Consider the following 11613-nt stretch of genomic DNA (forward strand, 5'->3'; position numbering starts at 1 on the left):
ATGATACACCCCCTATACTTGTGGGTCATCAAAGCGCGCTTGAGGCTTCAGCTTGGTCGGCCAGGACTCAAGCACACGCAGCCACCACTCGAGGAGGCCATCCACATTGGTCGGGAGAAGGGAGGTGCGATCCAAACCCTTCAGGACTTCGAACCAGATGATTCGGGAGAAAGGACACTGGAGGAGAAGATGGTCAATAGTCTCTGAGTGTTGCAAGCAGAAGGTGCAAGAATCATCATTAGTCAAGCCAGGACGAAGCCTTCGTTCTCCCGTCCAGCAATGGTTCCACGCCACTTTCCATGCAAATAGTTTGAATTTGAGAGGAGCCTTGCTTTCCAAATCGGGTCGTGCCACTCCCACAAAGTACGCCCCCTCAAAAAAGGCCAAGTATGCAGACTTCACGGAGAACTCTTACGAAGTAGTCCATATCCATGTGAACGAGTCGGCCATGTCCTCCACCAAGTGCACACTGGAGAGCTCGTTCCAAAGATTGATGGTCGACCTCCACACACTGAACGTGGGCCGAGCGGCGCAAGGTGGTGACCGATGATAGGAAGGTGTTGGTGTAGGAGAGGAAGGTGGCCATGGAAGAAACTCTCCGGGCAATGAAAAAATGAATAAAAGCTAATGTTCATGGACACAAGTTTTCTTGATGAGAAGAAAAACGCATAGGTCGAGCTTTGTCGCGGCCAATTGTTGGTGACAATAAATGGGAGGATTCACTGGAGGGTTAATGGGTGTGCCATGCGTGGCATGGGAGGTACGATGGGACCCATGGGTCGTGTCATGGGTGTCGTGCGAGGATCACGAGTGGATTCACAGGAATTTGCATGGGAGGTGGCATATGTGCACTGGGAGGTACCATGGGAGGCAGAATTGGAGAATTCAGTGGTTCCATGTGAGGATTCACAGGAGGTGCCACGGGAGGTGGCACGGGAGGCCCCATGTTACTAATGAAGATGAGAAACAACAAGGAAATGCAAATTTTTGAAATGGAGATAATGATTTATGAGTGTCTATGCATTCTCTATGATTTTGTGTGTTTGTATGGAATATGATTTTGTTTGTGTTTGTGTTGAACTATGCTATGCTATGTGAATCTGAAGTATAAGTTCATATGTGTATGATGATCTTGCAAAGCTCAAAATTCATTTGTTGTGGTATGTTTGTGGTGATATTGCATAGTTAAAATTTGACATGTTGGTGTGTGTGGTGCCCTATTTCCATCATCTGTTACAGCAGTGTGCCTAAATTACATCATCTGTTACAACAGAAATTGTTTTGGTTCCATAAAACCCAAACTTCGGTGCCCTAATTTTTGTGTAGCTGCCCTATTTTACGTCATGGAGATGCTCTTATATATCTTCACAAGTTGAGCATCTAGCTCATATCTGAGTGTCCATTCCTGAATGGTCAGTGCAGCGTCCATCCTTCTCCTGTTGATGGCGCTCGAAGGAGGTGCGCCCAGGGTTGGGAGTGGGGCGAAGAGGGCCTCAACATGCTTCTAGCACATTCTCATACGAAATGTGAGGGCCTTGAGCTTTCTCTACACCATGATCCGGATAACAAGAAGTCATCATCTCATTGACATATTGCCGGTGGCAGTCACCACGAGTACGTACTCCGCATGGAAATATGAGATTTTTGTTAAACTGGCCAATTTTGACACACGTACTTGTGCCCCTTACTTAAGGTGGTGGCCTGAAACTCGGCTTTAGGGATGAGAATCCCGAGTTCGACCATTGGTTGGACTCCTAGTGCTCATGTGACAAACCTTTCTTGAAGGCTTTGTCTAGAAGTATTGTACTTTTAGTTATTCGGACACACGTCATTGGATTTATGGTACATTAGTGGAGAAAATGTCGTGTGACAATCCATGTTGGTTGGCATCGGGTTTTCTAATGATTCGTTCGGCATCCATGTCTAATTTTGTTTGGGATTGTTGGATAATCATATTACAATGGTGTGTACATCTCTCATGTAGAGGTTGGGGATATTCCTCTTTCCTTCAAACCAAGACGAAGTTGGATGGGAAGCAAGCTCTAGAGTGTAATGGGTAAGATTTTTTTTTACTCAGGACCATAATCTTATTTTACCGTAGAAATGGACCGTAGATTATGAACATAAAAACGGACTCGATCCCAGGAGATCCATACGGTTAAATATATGTAAAAACTAATCTAACGCTACGTACATTGGTAGTAAAGCCAGTTCAGAAATGATAACCACGTTTTAACCGTTAGATCATCCGCTTGAATGATTAAGGATGTGAAATCATCGTAAAAAGGTCCTGCTAGTTTCATTTTACAAAATCGGGCCTGTACTTGCCATCTCTGCTATTATGGCGGTATCACGTACGTTTCGAGCCTGGATTGGCCTCCCGGTGCCGTGGCAAGGAATACCGATATGTTTATCCGGCGAGAGGGTAGCATCGCGTGCGTGCATCGATATGTGGCGAGCAAAGTAGACCAACTTTGCTCTGGAATCTCAGCTCCTTTCTCGTACTCCCTCCACATTAAGCATACTCCGTACCAACGATCTGCAAAGTACTACCACTTGTGCGCCAACATTGTCGACACGAACAGGCCCGAAAGCATTGTCGACACGAACAGGCCCGAAAGCAAATGTGGTTGCTGGTTAATTGGTCTAGCTGGCGCAACATGATATGAAATAGCTCGATCAGCATCTCCAGCTGGATATTTCAAACAGACGTAAACTAGCTCGATCACTAGCTCATAGATCGGTCCATGACATGATTGCGTTCTAAAAAAGGTGTATTGACAAAATCTTAAGAATATATGTACTTTTCAGCTGTTTTTAAGATTCGGAGTTCAGAGATTAAAACGATTGTCTAAATTCGGATGTATCTAGACATCTTTTAGTATATAGATACATTCGATTTTGGACAAACCTCCGACATTTTTTATGGATGGTGGGAGTACCATTTTAGTTTTGGGGGTAAAATACCAGGATAAATGTAAGAGCACTTCAAAGGGGCTCGTCAAATGATCACATCTGTTCGAAATGGTCCACGCGGACACCTAGTGGGCCAAAAGGGCTCCTATTGGCGCCCCCATCTGTTATCCGCGGGGGAGGACAGGTCGATGGCCTCCATTTTGTGCCTCAATTTGGGATCGAAATGGGGCCGGTGGGCCATCTCCGCGGTCCTTCCCTTGTGCTCCTAGGCCCACCTGGCGGTCTCCCTCTTCGCCTTCCTCCCATCCCTTGCTCTGCTCGCACATTTGCAACCCCTAGCGGCCATCTCACCACCGTGCGCGCCACCCACCTCTAAAATTGGATCGCTGCTCCATGCTAAACATGCCGCACCGTCGAAATAGCGGCTCTAGTGGAGGGAACAACATCGATTGGATTTCCTACGGCGGCAGAAGGACGGTTGTGGCTCCCGAGGCTTCAACCGCGTCGTTACGGCTCCAACGTGGGCCTCGTCTCCGCGAAGACGCCTCATCAACGATAGCGAACAATATTCGCGTCACACGGGCTTCCACCATGCAAAGTAGGCGGCGGCCGAGGAAGAGTGTGAGCACTACCGCTGGCCCGTCTTTGAGCTTATGTGCAACTGATTGTGGTGCACGTACACGCCAAGATGTTGGAGGGGTGGCACCTTAACCCTAATAGGGTTCCCGTGGAACCGCTGCCACTAGGCCAGGCGTACTGGGGAGCGATACTATCGCCGCCGCGACATGGCGCTGGAGCTGCGGACGTAGTACCTACCCTAGTCACGCGAGTGGGACCAGATCTTTGAGCGCGAGCACAAGATCCAAACCTGCGACTTATTTGCGATGGAGCCACCGACGTGGTTCACATGCATGAGAGCATGAGCCCACCTGACCCGTGTTCGGACGACAACACCGACGGAGATATGTACGAGTGGCTGTCGAACGAGCGCATGGTGGCGGTGGGTGAACAACGCGTCCAAGATCGCCGTCAGCGCCGAAGCCGATGATTATCCGGGCAGAAGACTTCAAGCTCGGTTTTCTCTATTTTCGTTTTTAGTATGTTAGTTTTAGTTTGAGTTTATGTTCTATTTTAGTTTTAGTTTTCGTTTATTTCGACTATGTTTGTGTTGTATTTTGGATGATGTTATCAAGTTTACTTAAAGTTTCTATGAATTCAAGTTATTAAGTATGATACCATACCAGAAAAAGGATAAAAAAAAGAGAAAAATCTCGCTACATTGTTGCAGTCCTCTTATGAACACAACCACCACCAAGATAACATCTGAAATTTAAGTTGTCCAAAAGCAACATTTTCAATAAGAAAAAGTGCATAAGAGCCGTCGTCATCCGATCGTAAATCTTGAGTTTTCACCCTAAAGACAGACTCCGTTCTCAAGACAATGCATTCAACAAGGTCATTATCATGCACAACCAATTAGGACTAAACCTTGAATTTTTACCTTGAAAGGTAAGATTTTAAAACTTTAGATGTGTTGTTGTGCCCACTTACTATGAATTATGAAACTCCAAGCAAGTTTTTATCGATGCAACGGCTCAAACCACCGTTACAAATCCTCTAATCTCAACTCTCATGACATTTTCTGTCTCTGACTTCACCATAGAACCAAATATGTCCCATGAAGGCAACAAATAGCACATCTTCGTGCTGCTCCCTCATGAACCAAATGGTCGGAAAAAACATAGGCCCGCACAACCGAATTTCACCCGATTTAGCAAATTTCAGGCATAACACATTCATGAAAGTTCGTCAACGGAGCCTTCCGAAACACGACACCCAGCCAAGATCAAGAAGTACATGTATCATGCAGATCTTCATTTTGTCGTAAGAACTCTAAAACCGCCGCCTTTATTCAAGCCGACCCCCACACAACCGACCATCCTAGCCATGCCCGCCACGCGACGAGCAACACCGTGGTGGAGGAGATCGAGCCAACTGCAAGAGAGCCACTGGCGCAGCAGCCGCAGCCCTTAGAGCATCTCTAGTGGTTCCTCTAAATGAGGACCTCTATATCTCCATATAGATGACCATCTATAAAGATTCCCTTTTAGATGTTCTAAATTTTTCAGTGGAACGTCTATATCTAGACCATCTATATTTTTGATATAGTCACTGTCAAGTGGACCTCTTGATCTCAGAGGTGTGTGGGGACGTGTGCGCGGGGAAGGATTTTGCTTTGGATGGTCCTCGCTCCGTCCTCCAAATTTGGAGGATGAGTATAGGAAATAGATGGTCCTCTATATTTAGATGGCCATTTAGATGAGCCACTGAAAACGTTTTTTCAGCTCATGGTCATCTATACACATTTAGAGGATCATATAGAGGAGCCATTAGAGATGCTCTTACAACCCAAACAGGCCCAGACCGCTGCGCACCGCCATGCTGCTCTGCCAGTACGAGCGGCCCCATGGCACACCCATAATCATGTGCTCCACAGTAGGTAAAGATTAATCAAATCAAAATAGTAATATATTCTAAAAATGTATCTTTCAAAAGAACATGAGACGAGTGGTACCCAAACAAATTTGAGACATATACATCGTGAGAGCTCGACCAAACTATTTGGAATATTTTTTGGCAGTGCAGATGAGTTCGATCGTCGATCGTATCTACGGACGAAGATGACAACTCGCTGCAAAGAGCCTGAAAGTGTGCCTATATTTTTTGAAGCTGAACAGTGAGTTTCCTCACTGCATATTTTTTATATTTTATTAAAATAAAGGTCTGTACAAACAGTGCTAGAGAAAAGCACTGAAAGAAGAGAGAAAAAGCGCCTACAGAACTATACAAAATTTTCTACCCAAACCTGCAGTCCCGCATAGGACTTCCTTTTGGCCTTGTGAATAAGGAGAGACAGTTCATCCTTTAATTTTCGCCTGGCTCTGTAGAGACTAGGAGTCAATCCTTTGAAAATAGCATCATTACGTGTCGTCCAGATCGACCAACAAATGAGAATTATAATTTCCATGAAGAAAGGCTGTCGAATATGTGCTTTGATACTCTGTATATAATTCTGGATATCATTTGGCATAGCAACTTGAGCAAGATTCCAGAGAGGGCACATGTACTGCCAGCAATGTTGTGCAAATGGGCAAGTAAAAAACAGATGATCTCTAGTCTCAGTAACTGCTTGATTACACATGATGCATGTGTAATCAGTCATATACAAATTCTTCCTTTGCAAGAGTGCTCTTGTGTTTAAACGATTATGGATCAGTAACCAGAAAAACACTCGATGTTTATCTTGGCAGCAACTTTTTCAAAGCCATTTGATGGCAGGGATCACAGGATCATGCTTGGTTAAAGATCTGTATGCTGAAGAAACTTTATAACCTGGGCCATTATCGAAACACTCCAGACTATCCTTATCCCGGGAGAGTTGTGTTGTGTGCACCAAATGAAGTAAGGCATTATATTCATTCATAGCTTGTACTGATAAGGGCAGGTGAAATAACTCAGCAATGTCAGCAGAATTTATAACATCCCAAACTGAAAGAGATACATTCTTAGCAAAGGTGAAAAGGAACTGCCATATTTGTGCCAATATCTCTGGCCCCCATTTATCAGTCCAAAACAAAATGGACCGACCATTCTGTAAAGAGCATGAAGCCAGGTTCTTGTAAATGTCCAAAGATTTGAGACAGTCCCGCCACCAAAAGGAAATATCTCTTGCTCTAAGGGGCGGCAAAACCGTTTGATAATAAGCTTCCCAAGAAAGACTCACCCAAGGAATATTGACCTTGTTATAGAATTTATGTAAATGTTTCATCAAAAGACAGTCATTTTGCACTGACAGGTTCAAGACTCCAAGCCCTCCCTGATCCTTTGGGCGACAGACAAGGTCCCAGGAAGCCAGTGGTGGTGTTTTACTATCCAAGTCCTTGTTTCTCCATAAACAATGTCTTCGATATTTATCACATTCATTCAACACCCATTGATAAATTTTCAAAGAACTCATGGCAAAAATAGGCAAAGAAGAGAGAACTGAATTGACCAATCTGAGTTTTCGGCCATAATGCAGATACATGGCACATGATGGCAATCTTCTCTGTATACACATGATAAGAGGCATAAAGTACTCTTTTCTGGGCTTGGTAATACTTAAGGGAAGCCCTAGGTAGAGCATAGGAAGGTTTCCTAGCTGACAATTGAGTGCATTCGTATATCGGCTTACGTAATCATCCGGAATATTGATGGGGATGAGATTAGATTTCTCATAATTAACCTTCAATCCGAATGGCTGCTCCAAAAGCATGCAACAACTCCTTCAGATGTACTAATTGTGTAACATCAGCTGGCATGATGACAAGGGTATCATCAGCATATTGAACAATTGGGTAGTCTAAGGAGCAATTGAGAGTAATAGGTCTGTGTAGGTGTCCTGTAAGCATAGCATGATTAACCAAAGTTTGCAGTGTGTCAGCAGCAAGCACAAATAACAGGGGAGAGAGAGGATCTCCCTGTCTCACTCCTCGTTTACATTTGAACACAGACCTTGGGACACCATTGAGTAAAACTGATGAAGTAGCTGAAGAAAGAATCTGCCTGATCCAAGCACACCATTTGTCTCCAAAACCCTTTCTTCTTAGAACCTCAAGAATAAAAGAATGATCCAATTTGTCAAAAGCTTTCTCAAAATCAAGTTTAAGCAGAACTGTCTCGTTTCTTGGATTTGTGACATAGATGAATATATTCAAAGGACCATGCCGACATGCCTTGTATAGTTCTAGATTTGATAAACCCATATTGGTTTTCATGGATAAGTTGCATAATGACAATCTGCAGCCTATTAGCCAAGAGCTTTGTGAGGAGCTTAAGAGTACAGCTTGAGAAGGGAAATTGGCCTAAAATCATGAACAGTATATGCATCATCTTTTTTTGGCACAAGTGTGATAAAACAACTATTGATGCTTTCAAGGCACAGTGAACCTTGGTGAAACTGATTGCAGAGATCATAGAAGTCCTTTTTAACTAATGGCCAACATTTCTGCAGAAATTCAGCATTGAAACCATCTGGGCCAGGAGACTTATTGTGTGGAAAAGCAGCCACAATATCATCAATTTCTTTGGGTGTAAAAGGTTCCTCCAGGAAATCCAGATTTGGATGCCTGTGTAGCGAGAGATAATATCGTGTAATCCAAGAACCTCTTCTCGTCCGTCCCAATCTTTCCTTATAGGATTCAAGTAGAATATTGGCTTTAGCAAGAATGTTCGCCTCTCGTATCTCCATTATTGTTTGAGAGAGAAGCAATATGATTCTTCCTCTTCCGATTTGAAGCCATGGCATGGAAAAATCTAGAATTCTCATCTCCCAAAGGTAACCCATTTAATCTTGCCTCTCTCGCTTCCAATAGTCCAACCGTTGCTTAAGGAGTCCAGACTAGATGCATTTTCATAGCCTCGTCTAAAAGTCCTCTCCATAGGAAGAAGATCTCCGAAATTCTCAATGGCATCCATCGATGAAATAAGGCTATTCAAATCTTGTATTTCCTGGTTAATAGAGGATATGGAAGTGGACCATTTCTTCAACTCTTTTCTAAGGATTTTAAACTTTGCAGTAATCCTTTTTGCTGCATCAGCATAGTGAATGGACTGATTCCAAGAGTGTTCTACAGTAGCCAAAAAATCTGGGTGTTGTAACCATCTGTTCTCAAATCTGAAGATTACTGATTTTGGAATGGATGTCTTGATGGAAATAACACAGGGCACATGGTCTGATGTGGTCATAGCAAGAGGGAGTGCCATGGTATTTGGGAAAGCAAGAGACCATGCAACCGAAGTAAAAACCAGTCCAACCTTTGCAAGTAATGGAGAATCCTGCATATTACTCCATGTATACTTTCTTCCTTTGAGAGGAATATCCACCAATCCCAAATTACTAATTGCTTCATTGAATAATAGCATTTCATTAACATTTCCTCCATCTCTATTTCTGTCCTGAGGTGATCTTATCAAATTGAAATCTCCCACAAGCAACCAGTTTTCTTCATCAGGGATAGTGATATTGTTAAGCCAGTGGAGAAAATCCAATTGCTGGCTATCTTGGCAAGGGGCATAAATATTTGTCGTGGTCCAAAACAAATCTGATTTGGTGGATTGTAATTCAACGTAAAGAGCATAACTATTGTGAAACACACAGTTCCCCTTGAAAACAGAACTATCCCAGATTGTAATAATACCACCAGATCTCCCCACAGAGGGGACAAAAGCAAAAGAGTCAAAATTCCTTGGGCAAAAGTTTCTAAGGAAAGGTAAATCCACATGCTCTCTTTTGGACTCCTGAAGGCAAATCACATGGCAACCACTTTCTTTTATTTTATTCAAAATAAGTGGCCATTTCTCGTGGTCATTAGTACCCCTAATATTCCAATTCAAGCACTTTCCAGAATAATTTATCCATATATTAAAAAGGAAAAGCACAGATCATCCGGAGATACAGTCATAGACTCGAATCCACCAAGTTGCCACAAGATACAAAGACTTCCAAAAGTATATAGTCCTTAAGGGTAAGGTAAGGTAAAGAGTCTTATTACAAGCCAAATTCAACAGAAATACTTCCCGACAAAAGACCAAAAGCTCCAAGCATCCAGGAAGAAAAAATAGCAGTGGAATAAAGCTGAAAGAAACAGACTCTCCAAGCCTTCTACTTCTTCTTTGCTTGTCCATGTCTTGCTTTATCATTGACTTCCTTCTTGGATGAAACCTTCTTGGCCCCGGTAGACCTAGTCCGCCTAGGAGTGGAGTCCTCCGCCGGTGAGTCATCATCGAATCTGGAGTTGGAATATTGAATTTGGAGCAAAGATTCCTTACAACCGCTTTCTTTATGGGAGGGGCAGCAGAGGCACAAGCTAAGCAATTTTTGTCAAAACAAGTTTTGGCCTTATATCCCCCGTAAGAGGCAGAAATCCCGGGGCTCCTCCTTACCTCCGAGACACACATTGGTGTAGCTCCGGCCTTCTTCCTTGCATGAATAACGAGGTGGATGCCGGTGGAGCAAGGAGCAGCTTGGGCTTGATAGCTTGTGGTGTGGAGAAGCCTTGGGTCACATCTCGAACAAGCCTTGGTCGACTACGTGTGAGGAGGTTCAAGAGCAGTGGCAAGTGCATAGGGAGAACAAAGTCTCTTGATATGGTATCCCGCCGACTATCAAAATCACCCGTAATTTGCCAAATCTTTGACTGCAGGAGACCCTTGGCCCAATTAAAATCCTCAGGAGACAGAAGCTTAGCTGTGAAGAAATCAGCCCACTGAGCAGGGACAGAGACTTTCTGGGCCATCACAGTGGTGGGCTTGAAAAAAGAGGCCCAAGCAGTGGTGCCTTCTTTTCAAAAGAGAAAGGAATCTTGTACAGAAGCATCCAAATTTCCCTCCATTTATGTGTTGTGCTGATTATGATCATGAATAAGGACCATTCCAATATGCAGATTCTGGTGAAAGACTGGCTGATTAACAACACCAACAGCTGACCCTGAAGCAGAAGAGGCATCTGAACTAATGGTCAATGTCAATTCACTGTGATCGTCTGCAACCTGATCCTCAAGCAGCAAGCCATTAACAGGTGCATTGTGAATTGCAGGATTAACCAATTCCTGCAGGTCTTGCATCTCCACATCCTGCAAGTTGACAGCCTCCTGTTGCCCAGGGTTAAGAAGGTCATTCAGTTCTAGAAAATCATCAGCATTTAACTGGTTAGGCAGAGCATTAAGGTCAGGCATCCCATTTGCATCAGGCACAGCAGGTTCAGGTAGCTCATTCAGATTGAGGTCACCAGCAGCATTTCCAAAAATGAAGTTTAGATTCTGTCCAATGAGGTTCTGCAGCCCAGCAAGGGGTTCATGCTGGTGTACACCTTGTTGCTGAGGTGGAGGCACCTGGTGCTGCCATGGTGCCCATCCTTGGTTCTCTGGAGGAAGATCATGCTGGTGGTGAGGGACAGCAACTGGGAGTGGGTGTGGGGTAGAACCATCAGCTGGGGGCATATCTTCATCAGCAGGAGCTGCTCCCAATAATTTCTGGCTAAGAATGAAAATGGGGACTGACCAAGATTCAGCATATCTATCTGTCCCATTGGAAACAACACAGCTATGAGGGATGAATTGCAAATCCACCACACGAACTTTAACAAGCAGAGCAGCATATGAGCTTAATTCCTTGTCCCGTGTAACCAGGGCTCCAAAATCTTTAACCGCACCTCTAATGTGCTCATCCGTCCGCAGGTCGAGAGGAAAAGACAACAGCATCAACCAGCATTCACGGTTGTATGAGAAAGCACGGTGATTACGACCCCTATTGTGCTCAACAAAAGAAATCTGGCGACCCATAAACTGAAAAGGACTATGTGCAACTAACCAGTCCCTGTCTGCCACTGCACCCACACGAACATAAGCAGAACCAAGCGGACATCGCTGCGATATCTGAAGCGTAAACGGGGTTTCCTCCTCCATAAACTGCCGAAGATAGTTTCTAGTGAGAGCAAAGGGTTGATCACCTTGGAAATCCGGCGTAATCGTGGCAATGGCGAGGTCCTCATGCCGCGGCGTAATCACTCCGGCGACATGATAGCGGCATTGTTGAGGACGGCCGTCGACATGCAGAATCTCATAATCACCAGGGAGGAACGGCACAGGGTCAGCAGCA

Source organism: Lolium rigidum, chromosome 1, assembly GCF_022539505.1.
Source record: "Lolium rigidum isolate FL_2022 chromosome 1, APGP_CSIRO_Lrig_0.1, whole genome shotgun sequence".
NCBI classification, from domain to species: Eukaryota; Viridiplantae; Streptophyta; class Magnoliopsida; order Poales; family Poaceae; genus Lolium; species Lolium rigidum.